The 12,547-nt window shown below is 45.7% G+C and overlaps 1 protein-coding gene across 11 annotated transcripts in view; it reads right to left on the bottom strand.

The window, feature by feature from the left end:
- The window catches only part of CA5B (carbonic anhydrase 5B), a 131,348-nt gene that overhangs the window by 44,507 nt on the left and 74,294 nt on the right, over window positions 1-12,547 (bottom strand). The window contains exons 1-2 of one of the 11 annotated variants that reach the window (XM_064573797.1): window positions 6,075-6,174; window positions 4,165-4,217 (exon numbers count right to left, since the gene is read on the bottom strand). The exons of 8 other annotated variants lie outside the window; for them this stretch is intronic. The gene's annotated coding sequence lies outside the window, so the exon portion shown is untranslated. Of the gene's footprint in view, window positions 1-4,164; window positions 4,218-6,074; window positions 6,203-12,547 lie in introns of those variants that run through there. 2 more of the 11 variants (XM_064573798.1, XM_064573799.1) reach the window with 2 other exon arrangements.

Raw genomic sequence — 12,547 nt, 5'->3', positions numbered from 1 at the left:
TAACCTTTTTCAAGCGTACAATTTGGTGGCATGAAATACATTCATGATGCTGTGTAACCATCACCAGTGTCTGTACCCCAAACTTTTTCATCATCCCCAACACAAACTCTATACCTATTCAACAAAAACTCCTCATTCCTCCGCACCCCTGCTGCCCCCCAGCAACCTCGGTTCTACTTTCTGTCTCTACGTATTTGCCTATTCTGAATACTTCATGTAAGTGGACTCATACAATATTTTCCCTGAGTCTGGCTTACTGCACTTAGCATAATTAAACAAATACTTCTAATCAAAGCCAGATGTGATGACAGCTCTGACTTAATTCAATGAGAACACAGAGGGCAGAGGCTCTAAGTTTCAGGACGGGGCAGCATCTGAACCATGTGTCATTAGGAGAGAGACAATTTTAACAGGAGGGAGAAAGGTAGAGATGGACAGGCATTAATGTTAGGGATTATGAGGACATTTGGGGAGGCGGGGGTGTTTAGGAGTCAAGGCTGGAGAGGACAATTAGGGTTGAAATGGGCAGAACCTTGGGTTTATTCAATAATCCCAGCGTCAGAGGGAGGTTGGCAAAGATGTGGAAAAGGACTTCTTTCTTGCTTACAATTAGATAGAAAAAGAGACCTAGTAATTCCCAGGAAGACAATGACAAGTACAACATACACTCAAAAGACAGGACATGCTGGTTAGTCCTTCAAAGGGAAAGATGTAGTAAGATACAGTCAAGGGCATGCCTAACTGCCAAGGGAGTTATACAGACGAGTCGGCATGCACTTGGTCCCGCATAAGGGGCTCTATGGGGATCTGAGGCATGTTAGCGGGGTGCCAGAGAAGTCTGGGGGACTGATCCTTGGCCTAGCTCCACAGAGAGCCACGGCTGTGGTCATGCCTTGGGCAGCGGCCCTGTACTCCGCAGTTATGCTGCTTCTGCACAGTGCTGAGGCTGGGGCTGATGACACCTGGCCCAGAGGAACTGTCTCCTGCCCACTTCCAGACTGACTCTCTAGGGCTAGGGGTACACCAAAGCTCCAGAAGGCCTGACACCACCTCACCCTCTCCTTCCTCCGCCTTCACAAAACTCACCCCATGGTGGGGTTGCATGTCGTGGTGTGGAAATCTGACCCTCTGTCTGGCTCCTAAGAATACTGCTGACCTCACTGCGGTGGACATAGACTCTGAAGATAACTTTTTGTGTGTTTAGACAAAAAAGTCCTGTTTTGTAACAAAGCTAAATGTATCTGGGCTTCCCATCATCCCAAGTCTGTTATGAATATTTCTTAAGGTGCTGGCCACACAGATGCCCGGGGGATGCAATGGAACCAGATGGGGATTTGAGACTAACTTGAAGAATACTGATTTCCAAGAGACTGGAAGGCCCTCAGGTATTATTCCGTACATAGAGGACGGTTTCCGACGACTCCATGTGCACAGCACAGGATGGAATGCAGTGGGCAGAATGGAGCCGGGAAGGTCAGTGACAAGGAGATTCCTTCAACCATCCTTCATTAAATCCATCACTCTTTTATCCTTTCATTCATTAGAATAGCAACCAAACATCTATTAAATGCCAGACACTGTTCTAGGATCATTGGGGGGATAAAACAAAGTCCCTACCCTTGTGGAACTTACATTCTAGTAGCGGGAGACAGACAATAAACAGCAGTGTAATATGTAAGTCAGTTGTACAGACAATTAAATTAAAATATACTCAGTGAAAAGCAGAGCAGGAGAAGTAAATTTGGAGTGCCACTGGGAAAGGAGTGTTGCATTTAAAATAAGTTGCTCAAAGGAGGCCTTACTGAGAAGGTGAGATTTGAATAAAAGATTGAAGGAAATGAAGGAATTAGTAATAGGACTAGCAGGAGGAAGGTTATTGCCCAGGAAGAGGGAATTGCCTGTGCAAAGACCCTGAGGTGGGAGCGTGTCTGGCACATACAAGGGGATAGTAAGGAGACCAGCATGGCAGGAATAGAGTGTACTAGGAGGAGGGTAGTAAGGGAGAAGGTGGAGAGGTCATGGCTGCCAGATCATGTAGATTTCTAGGCTACTTTGTAAAGGTTTTTTCTCCAACTCAGGGTTCCTCAACCTTGACATTATTGGCATTTGACCAGATAACTCAGTTTGGGGGCTGTCCTATACGCTGTAGGATGTTTAGCAGCATCCCTGGCCTCTACCCATTAGATGCCCGTGGCACCTCCCTCCAACTGTGACAACCAAAAATGTCTCCAGACACCGCAGATGTGCCTTGGAAAAGGGGAATCACCTCTGATTGGAAACCACTGCTCTAAGTGAAATGGGGGCACAATGGAGTTTTGGCAGCACAGGAGGGACACCATCTGATTTATATTCTTAAAAGATCACTCAGGTTGTCCTACTGGAAATCAACTGGGATGGGAAGCAGGAAAGCAGCAGGGAGATCATTCAGGATAATCCAGGGGCTTGGAACAAAAGATGTCATGGTGGAAGTGGTGAGAAGGGGTTGGGCGTTGGCTATATCTTGGAGAGACTGCCCATAAGATGTGAAAGAAAGGTAAGATGTGAAAGGAAGGAGTCAAGGATGGCTAGAAGATTCTTGGCCTAATCAACTGGAAGGATGGGAGTTGCCATGAACTGAGATGAGGACCACAGTGTGCGGAACAGGTTTCGGGTGGGACATCAGTAGCTCAGATTTGGGCACGTGAGTTTGAAATGAAATTCCAGTAATCCAAGTGAGACAATATGAAGCACTGAACCAGAGAGTGACAGTAGCGATGGACCAAAGTTCTTTGTATTCAGGAGATTGCCATTTTGGTAAAAAACGTAGGATTTGGCACTCAACTGGAGGAGAGAGAAGGGAAGCAGTTGTTGAAGAAGGCCCCATGATTTTATGGCTGGATGATGCTGGTGGTAGAATGAGGATGAATGCCTGAAGAGAGAAACAAACTGGCAAAAGGAGCAGGTGGGAAGGGAAAGAGGACAGACAGTCTTCCTGCTAATCCTATGGATTTGAGGTCCAAGGGGACAGCGAGAGGAAAAATCTAGAAAAGAGTTCTGATCTGTGATCAGGAGAGGTCATGTGGCTAGAGAGAGAAGGAAAATCCCCACCCTCCCCCCCAGGAGTAACAGGTGTATAGAGGGAGCCTGACAAAATGGAGTAAGGAGGCCAAGAGACAGAAGGAGCAGTCGAAGACAATCAAGGAAGGAACAGAGCATGGAAGGTCAGCAGTGAGGAAGGTTCCAGGAAAATCCAAATAAAAAGAAACTCAATTTAGCTAGTGCTAGGCTATAATACCTGTAGCAATACATGAGGTTATTTATGTTAAAGCCTAAAGCCAATCTACTCTGTGACATTAAAATTATAATTTATTGATAGGTGGTTATTTAAATTTACCTACAGATCTCATAAAATCTAAGCTTATAAAACCACAAATAATGTTTATCAAACATTATACATAACAATGAACTAATAGCATACATTACCAGATTTCACAGAAAATCTGTCTTTACTTAAGTTTGTCTTTAAGATGGGACCGTAGCCTGGATGGGCCCCATGAGTGCTAAGTTTTTTGTACCATATGCTTTTGCTATCACTAATGATTTATGTATGTCCCTGGCTTTTACTACCATGTCTTTTATCTGCTGTTTTGCAGACTAAGAAATGTGTGAAAAAAGAAAAAATTCTAAAAGCCTTTAAAGAATCATTCATAAATTATGTATTCATTAAATGACAGATAGAGCTGACCTTTGAACAACATAGCTCCATATGTATGTGGGTTTTTTCCCCCAATTAATACAGTACAGTATTGTAAATGTACTTTCTCTTCCCTATGATTTTCCTAATCATGTTTTCTTTTCTCTCGCTTAATTTATTGTAAGAATATAGTATATAATACATATAACATATAAAATAGGTGTTAATTGACTATGTTATTGGTAAGGTTTTTGATCAACAGTGGGCTATTAGAAGTTATGTTTTTGGGGAATCAAGTTATAGGTAGAGTTTCATTTGGGCAGGGGGTCGGTGTCCCTACTCCCTGTGCTGTTCAGGGGTCAACTGTAGTTTGAACTCTGCCTGATTAAGCCGTTTATACATATGCAAAACAGACAGGAAAAAAAAAAAAGTACTCTAACTAAAGGTTACAATTACATTGAAAAAAATCCCTTGATTCTCATCAGACTGACCTTTCGTTTTCTCACCTCCTGAGTTCAAAGGAAGCCAGTCTCTTGCAAAAGCCCTGAAATGGAAATCAGAGGTTATGCTGTCTTGTCCCGACAGCATAGAAAAAGCTGAGCTTCTTCCTCTCACCTACTTCTTCCCCAAGATCATGATCCCAATCTGGGGTTGCCAGAGGTTTCAAAATACATTTCTGGTAACTGTTTTGTGTGCTGCAACTAAGTGCCCCAGCACTGCCAAAGAGATGCATTGTCCTCCTCCCGTAAGATTTCCCAAAGTTCACGCATTCACTCACAATTCACTCAATCTTTCCTGAGTCCCAACTGTGAGTGATCACTACCCTTTGACTGGCTCCAGGGAGAACAGGAAAGGTGTGTACAGGCCCAGAGAATGGTGCCCTTGCTGATCTTGGCCTTTCCGTGAATTTCAGTCCTGGTTCTGACATAAAAATTATCTGAGAAACGCCCCAGGTAGCTGAAAGGTTTTCCATTTCCAACATACCCGTGAACGGTGACCACCCTGAGGGATGTGCAGCGGCAGATAAGAGGTAGGGTCTGGAGCAGCTTCCCTCATGAGAGAAATCTGCCTGCTCCTCTCCTTATTCCAGCAAGGTTTTTTGTTTTGTTTTGTTTTTTAAAGATTTTATTTATTTATTTGACAGAGAGAGACACAGCGCGAGAGGGAACACAAGCAGGGGGGAGTGGGAGAGGGAGAAGCAGGCCTCCCGCCGAGCAGGGAGCCCGATGAAAGGCTCGATCCCAGGACCCTGGGATCATGACCTGAGCCAAAGGCAGACACTTAACGACTGAGCCACCCAGGCGCCCCTCCAGCAAGGTTTTTTAATAAAAGAGAGGAGATGGCCAGATTAGCAGTAAAGGACGAAGAAGGAGAAGCAGAAAGCAACATAGTTTTCAGTGGCTGGGGGAGAACAAGTTCTAACCGAATTAAGATGTACACATTAACTTCTTGTATAACTCTCTCTTTTTAAAAGATTTTATTTATTTGACAGAGAGAGAGATAGCGAGAGCAGGAACACAAGCAGGGGGAGTGGGAGAGGGAGAAGCAGGCTTCCCGCCGAGCAGGGAGCCCGATGTGGGGCTCGATCCCAGGACTCCGGGATCATGACCTGAGCCGGTAACGACTGAGCCACCCAGGCGCCCCAACTTCTTGTATTTCTCAAACTTTCCCAGGGAAAATACAGGGGAGAAGACGGCACTTACATTAATATTAAGGAGTTGCCACCAGGCTTAAGGTAGTAGCATTTAACAGTGAATGCCCCAAAGACTCGTAACTATCAAAAATGTTTGTACTTCAGCGGTTCTCTTTCAGTTCTGGGGTGGGGCACAAAACAAAAAGGCCAGAAGTAATTGCGGAAGGAGAAGGCTCAGATTTGTCCACGTGACACAGCTGTGATGCTGATCCCCTGCCTTGGAGGTGGCTGTGACTCCGTCCACAGACCCTGGTAATTTAGGGGGTGGGGGATGGGGGGAATACAATCCAGACCCTAGTTAGTCCCAGCTTGCTGCGCCTCGGTTTCCGGAACTGCTATTTCAGATTTTGTAGCCTTTACCCCTGTCTACAGGTATTTCACAGCAGACTGGACTTTCTTGAGTTAATTCACGTCCAACCACCCCTGGCCACACTCCCTCCTAGGGCCCTCAGACAGCTGTTTCCCGGCAAGTGCAATAACTCTAAAGGAGGTGCTGCCATCTGGTTGGTGACTCCCATTGTAGAAGAGGGCTACAGTGGGGAAAGGGCGATGCCGTGCCGGGACCCCGGCAATACTCGCAGGACTAACAGCTGTCCGGGCTCTGAGATCTGGCGTGGCGGGGTGCGGGTGTGTGAGCACGGTCCCGGCCCTCCCTGAGTCGGCCTGCCCCCGCTGTGGTCCTCACTCCAGTCGGCCACCGGCCCTTACCTTAGCGTTTCTCCACAGCACGAAGTTCGGCGGCTAGCTCTAGCCTGGGGACCCGCGGCAAGTGCGCTGGGACATCATAGCCACGCCCCGTCTTCACGCCCCACAGCTCAGGCCACGCCCCCTCCAAGCCTCTCCCAAAATGGTCGGGACCACGCCCCTTCACGTCCTTACGTGCGGCCCCGGCTACGCCCCTCCAGGCCAAGCCGTCTGTGGCCCGCGGCCTGGCCTCTCCCCTCCCGTCACAGCCACGCCCCCTCACCCGGGCCACGCCCATGAGCTCCGCCTGGGCCCCGCCCTTTACCTTGGTTACGCCCCTGCGCTCCGGGGTGGTCTGGCTCCTCCTGCAGGGCCAAGCCCCTAGCGCTCCCTCCTACCAGGCGGGACTTGGCCTCAGGGATTCGAGGTCGCGTGGGCGGCCCCCCTTGTCTCTAGAGAAACCCTCCCGGGTCTGGGAACTGAGCGCTGGCGACATTTTGTCGGGTGAAATCAGACTGCAGGCTTAAGAGCCTCGTCTAGAGAATGACTTTCCTCAGGTTTCTCCCACTTCCAAACATAAGACTGAATGTACTGAGAGCAGGTCGCTCAGTAGGGAAATGCAAATATTGGACGAGTCACACAACCATGTTCCTTCCTATTATTTTCATGTTCACTTTACCCGAGTTTCTTGGAGTCAGCTTTTACATCTGAACTCGAATTTGTAACTGCTTCTTCCAGCCAGTTTTCACATCCTCTAAACCAGAACTATGGACCAATGTTCCTTCTAGTCCCTTAGCCAACCTTAAGTGCTAGACAGATGAGTGGAGTAAACAGAACTGCTGTATTTCCTGATATCTCCTCCATTGCTTAGGCACCCAGTGAGCTCCCGCTGTCTAGGGCCTGTGGAGACGCGACCACAATGAGACTGCAACTCTGGTTGCAAGCCCTGTGTGTGCCCTGAGATCACTCTGCTAGCCTTCCTCTCTCCACTTACAACTCTGGGTCCATAAAAGAAATGTGAAGGTTATAACCAGCTTTTCTACCCTGTGCAGACATCTCTGATTCATTTATTCAAATCCTATTTTTTGAGTACCTGCTCCCCTAACAAAGAAGATAAGCCCCAAGGAGCTTGTAGTCTGAAGTTGTCCCAACTTGGGTTTGGATGTGACAAGAAATGATGAGAAAGTTAGAGAAGGTGTGGCAAAGGGCTGATAGGTAGAAAAGGATTTGGTAAGCACAGGTCTTCTTGATTTGATTAGTAGGAATATTTTTGGGTAGCAAACATAGGAATTCACTTTTATAGGACTTGGTACACTTCTTTACACTATAAATTCTCAATAAATCTTCATTGAATACTTAGCCTTTTCACATGTGTAGAAAGATAACATTTCTTTGCTCCCAGCAGTCAGATTTGCTACATTTAGGGCGCCTGGGTGGCTCAGTTGGTTAAGTGACTGCCTTCGGCTTGGGTCATGATCCTGGAGTCCCGGGATCGAGTCCCGCATCGGGCTCCCGGCTCAGCAGGGAGTCTGTTTCTCCCTCTGACCCTCCCCCCTCTCGTGCTCTCTCTTTCTCATTCTCTCTCTCAAATAAATAAATAAAATCTTTAAAAAAAAAAAAAGATTTGCTACATTTATTTCTTCATATGCCAACAATACAGATTTTGTGAGAGCATATATAGCTACTTTCTCTTTTCTTCCCACCCTCCATTCCATTCCTGGCTTGAAGATAGTGGGAATATTCAAAATGTTGCGCTACAAAGAACACAGAGAAAAGAACAAGTTTAACAGAACACTGGTTATTAAGCTCATCCTGACCCTGAGAACCCTGCCTCATTTATAAAATGTTCCAACTATCAGTCATTTTTGCCTGAAAAATGAACTCACAGAAGTTGGTACAAATACAGCCTGTATAAATTAGTGAGCTGATTTTTATAGTGAGTTCTACCTCACCTTCTTCCACAAACAGTTTGAGGCAGCTTATGAAAATACTGACATTACTGGATAAAACAAATAGCTGAAGGAGCCAGGGAAAGGGGAACTTAATGTAAGGAGAATAAAGCAACCAATGATAAGATCAGCATTTAAGTATGCAGGCCACCAGATCCAGAACGATTGTTTAAGCTGGGACAAAGATTGCCCCTAAGCTTTTGAACAGCATTAGAAAAGAGGGCATAGCAATCGTTTTAAGGTTTTCTAGTGTTCTTAAGATAAAAATCAATCTTTTAGTTTTTTTTTTTTTTTAGAAACAGTTTTTCTTGAATTTCAGTCCTGAGAAAAATCCTATTTCCTCATATAGATGATGTGGTGAGAGAAGTGGGAAATAAGTGTCATGAGGAGTTAAACACAGGTCCCCTCAATGTAAGCTGTTGGCACAATCACAAAGCACAGTGTATTAAATCAATTCTATGAACCATCAAAACTTTTCTGTTCATCCAAGTACACAGGCCCTCCAGGGTAGCATTTTCATACTCTTTCCCTAGGATGGCAAATGGGTTTCAACGTACATGTCAACTTTGAGCTATTTGTGGTGCCTGCCTGAATAACTGTGCTGAGCTTTGTGTCTTTGTCTAGGCTCAGAAGGAAAAAGTTCTGTGACTGATTAACAATGTCTATCATGGGTGCAAGATGGATGAGTGGCTGCATGCAAAAACCTATCTTGGTAGCTCTCATTTGCAGAAATAGGGGTCTCTGCATGTAGAACTTTTGTGGAGTCACTGCAAATCAACAATTCTCATTATAGGGCTTTTGATAAATATCCAACAGTAAAGGTCAAGTTATCTTCTCTTAATCTGTCCCACCCACACTCATCTCCCCTGTTCATTCCTGTCTCGGGACATTTCCTTTGCTGGAGTTCCCATTGTTTGGACCACTCGTTGCCTACATTTACATGACTGGGTTTTTCTTCATCATTCAGTTCTCAGCTAAAATGTTGTCTCCTTAGAGCTGTCTTTCCTGACAACCGTATGTGAAGTTGTATCCAGAGCCTCTCCATCTTCACTGAACATAGGGAGCACCTGGAGATCATGTTACAATGCATACTCTGACTCAGTGATTCTGGAGTGTGACCTGAGATTCTGCATTTCAAGCAATCTCTCAGGAGATGCAAAGCTGATGTTCCACAAAACACACTTTAAGTAGCAGCCCCACCTCTCTCTGTTACTTTGTCTGCTTCATTTTCCTTATGGTGTCTCACCACTTGTAATTATGTATTTTCTGGCTTGTATATTGGATTGTCTGTTGGTTGGTTGTTCACTACAATGTAAATTCCCTAAGAGCAGGGACTTTGACCAGTTTGTTCAACTTTGTATTCCCAGCACCTAACACAGTACTGGCACACTGCTAGGGGCTGCTCCGTAAATATCGGTGATAAGTGATGTTCAAGGTTCATTGATTCCGCCATCTCTTCAGTCCCTGCTCATTTATATACCAGGAAGTAGACTAGAAATGAAAAATGGCGGTGCTCCTCAAGTACCAGCCCAGGAACTGCTAGTTACTGGTCCAAGCTGAGATAAGAAGCTTGGACCGGAATGTAAATCTGATATGTCATTAAACAGTGTTCAGTTAGATGACTTTTTTTTTTTTTCCATAGCAAGGCTTTCTTGATGACAGAAGCAATGAGTTGTTTTTCTTTCCAGGGCGAGAAACTCTGGGGAGAATGAAAGATTCTGAGCAATAACAGAATTGTGGGAGAGACAAAGAATTTGGAGAGAAAAGTTGTGATGGTTAATTTTATGTGTCAGCTTGGCTGGGCCATAATGTTTAGATATTCTGTCAACATTATTCTAGATGTTACTATTAAGGGTTTTTTTGTTTGTTTGTTTGTTTGTTTTGAATGAGACTAACATTTGAATCGGTGGACTTTGTTTTTTTTTTTTTTAAGATTTTATTTATTTATTTGACAGAGTGAGAGAACACAAGCGGAGGAAGCAGTAGAGGGAGAAGGAGAAGCAGGCTTCCCGCTGAGCAGGGAGCCCGATGCAGGACTCGATCCCAGGACCCTGAGATCATGACCTGAGCTGCAGGCAGACACTTAACCAACTGAGCCACCCAAGCACCCCTGAATTGGCAGACTTTGAATAAAGCAGATTATTCTCCATATTGTGGGTGAGCCCCATCCAATCAATTGAAAGTCTTAATAGAACAAAGACTGACCTCCTCTAGAGGAATTCTGCCACCCAACTGTTTGGACTCAACTCAACTCTACCCTGAGTCCCAGCCTGCAAGCTTACTGCAGATTTTGGACTTAACAACTCCATTATCATTTGAGCCAATTCCTTAAAATCAATCTCTCTCTCTCTCTCTCTCTGTGGGCGTGCACGTGTGTGTGTGTGTGTGTGTATCCTGTTTATTCAGTTTCTCTGCAGAACCCTCACTAACACACCAGGTATTATAGAAAAGACTGAGAGCTGGCCCCTTCACCTTGGCCTTGGCACCTGAGCTCAGTCCTAGTCCTTGGGATATTCCCTTGGCTGCTCCTTTGCTCCTTCATGGCCATTCCCATCCCTCTTGAGTCATGCCCCTCTATTCTGGCTGCCTGAAGTTTCCTTATCTGAGCCACTACCCATCCCTTCTCCCTGCCACACTCCTCCTTTTCCTGGTCAACTCCTGTGCTCCACCTTGGCCGCCACAACCTGGGAAAGCACCTACCATTCCATCTAGGCCTTGTCCTTTCCTTCTTATCGCCATAAGCTAAGCCCTCTGATCAATGTGGTGACTACACAGCTACTGCCAGAGCCATGCCTCCTGCATGTCTAAACAGACATGTCCACTACCAAGGCACTACAAAGAACCTGGGGAAACATACAATTAAAACAGAAAATACATATAACAGAGAATTGTCAGTGAGAACAGAAATATGTGAGAGGCAAGAAATTTTGGAAGAGAGATTGTGGGGAAAACAGGTACTGTGGGAGAGACAGAAAACTCACCCTTTGTACTTGCCCTGCCTCTTCTGCTTTGCCATCTTGGTTCCTTTATGACCACCATGCCCCCCACCCAGCTGCCAACCCACCTTTCCCACTATGGCCACTCCCACAGGTGGTTCCATGGCATCTTGCTCTCCATTTACAGCCACTCTTTGCTGCATCATAGCCATGCCCCCTACCTAGGACCCACAGATAATTATAGGGAACATGAAATTATGGGAGAGAATTCTGGGAGAGACAGACAGTTGTGGGAGACAATGAAGCATCTTGGGAGAGAACAGAGAGTTCTGGGAGAAAACAGAATTGTAGGGGAGACCTCTAGATGGAATGATTGTGGGAGAACATGGAAGACTGGGAGAAAAAAGAGTCATGAGAGAGATGAAAGACTGGGGAGAGCATAGAGGATGGTTGTGGGAGACCACAAATTGTGGGAGAAAACAAGAATTGTGGGGGAGACAGGAATTATGGGAAAAACAAGATATTCTGTGGGAGAGAGAGAATTCACTTGCTCCTGAAGTGCCCGTTCTCCTATCCATACCCCTCCTGCAAGACCCCTCCTCACCTTCTGGCCATGCCCTCACACTATGAGTCATGCCCTCTTTCCTAGGTTATGCCAATTTTACTTCTTCATGACCACACACCTCTCTTGGGCATGTCTCTTCTGTAAGGGCCACATACCAGTTATCCATGGCCATACCCTGGCACTAGTCATAGCCAAGACCCTTACCTACCCATCAGGGAGAATTGTAGGAGAGACCTAAAATTGTGGAAAAATAGAGACTTGTGGGAAACAATGAAGGATTGTGGGAGACTATAGAGTATTCTGGGAAAGCAGAAAAAATTGTGGGAGAAAACAGAAGGTGAGCACGAGGGATTAAGGAACAGCACAGGGGATTTGAGGAGACCACAGAAGATGAGGGAGAGCAACAAATTGTGGGAAAACATGGAGGATTGTGGGAGAGCACAGAGGATTATGGGAAAGAGGAAGCATTATGGGAAAGCACAAGATTATGGGAGAACATGGAGGACTGTGGGAGAAAACAGGATTGCGGTAGAGAAGTAGCATTATGGGAAAGCATTAGGAATTGTGGAAGAGCAGGAGGATTGTGGGAGAGCAAAAGGATTGTGGGACAACATGGAGTATTGTGGGGGGGGAGCATCCTGATAAAGCATGGAAAATTGTGATAGAGCAGGAAAATTGTGGGAAGGCACAGAAAAGTGTGAGAAACTGCAGAGGACTGAGAAAGAGAGAGAGCACTGTGGAAAAGCATAGAGAACTGTGGAGGAGCAGGGGGACTGTGGGAAAGCACAGATGATTGTGAGAAAACACTGGAGAATTGTAAAGGAGAGGGAGCATTGTAGAAAACCATCAGAAATGGTGGGAGAGAAAAAGGATTGTGGGTGAGAGGCAACATTGTCATAGAACACAGACTAACAGGAGAAAACAGAATTGTGGGAGAGTATGGAGGATTGTGGGAAGCAAAAAGGATTATGGGAGAGTGGTAGCATTATGGGAAATTACTGGAGAAATGTGGAAGAGTACAGAGGATTGTGGGAAAGCACAAAGGAC

The sequence above is a fragment of the Mirounga angustirostris genome, unplaced genomic scaffold (assembly GCF_029215605.1).
Source record: "Mirounga angustirostris isolate CCGP_5_RB_7025 unplaced genomic scaffold, mMirAng1.0.hap1 SCAF_11, whole genome shotgun sequence".
NCBI classification, from domain to species: Eukaryota; Metazoa; Chordata; class Mammalia; order Carnivora; family Phocidae; genus Mirounga; species Mirounga angustirostris.
Note: the sequence above shows the minus strand (reverse complement) of the source record. Positions and strands in the feature narration are given on the sequence as shown.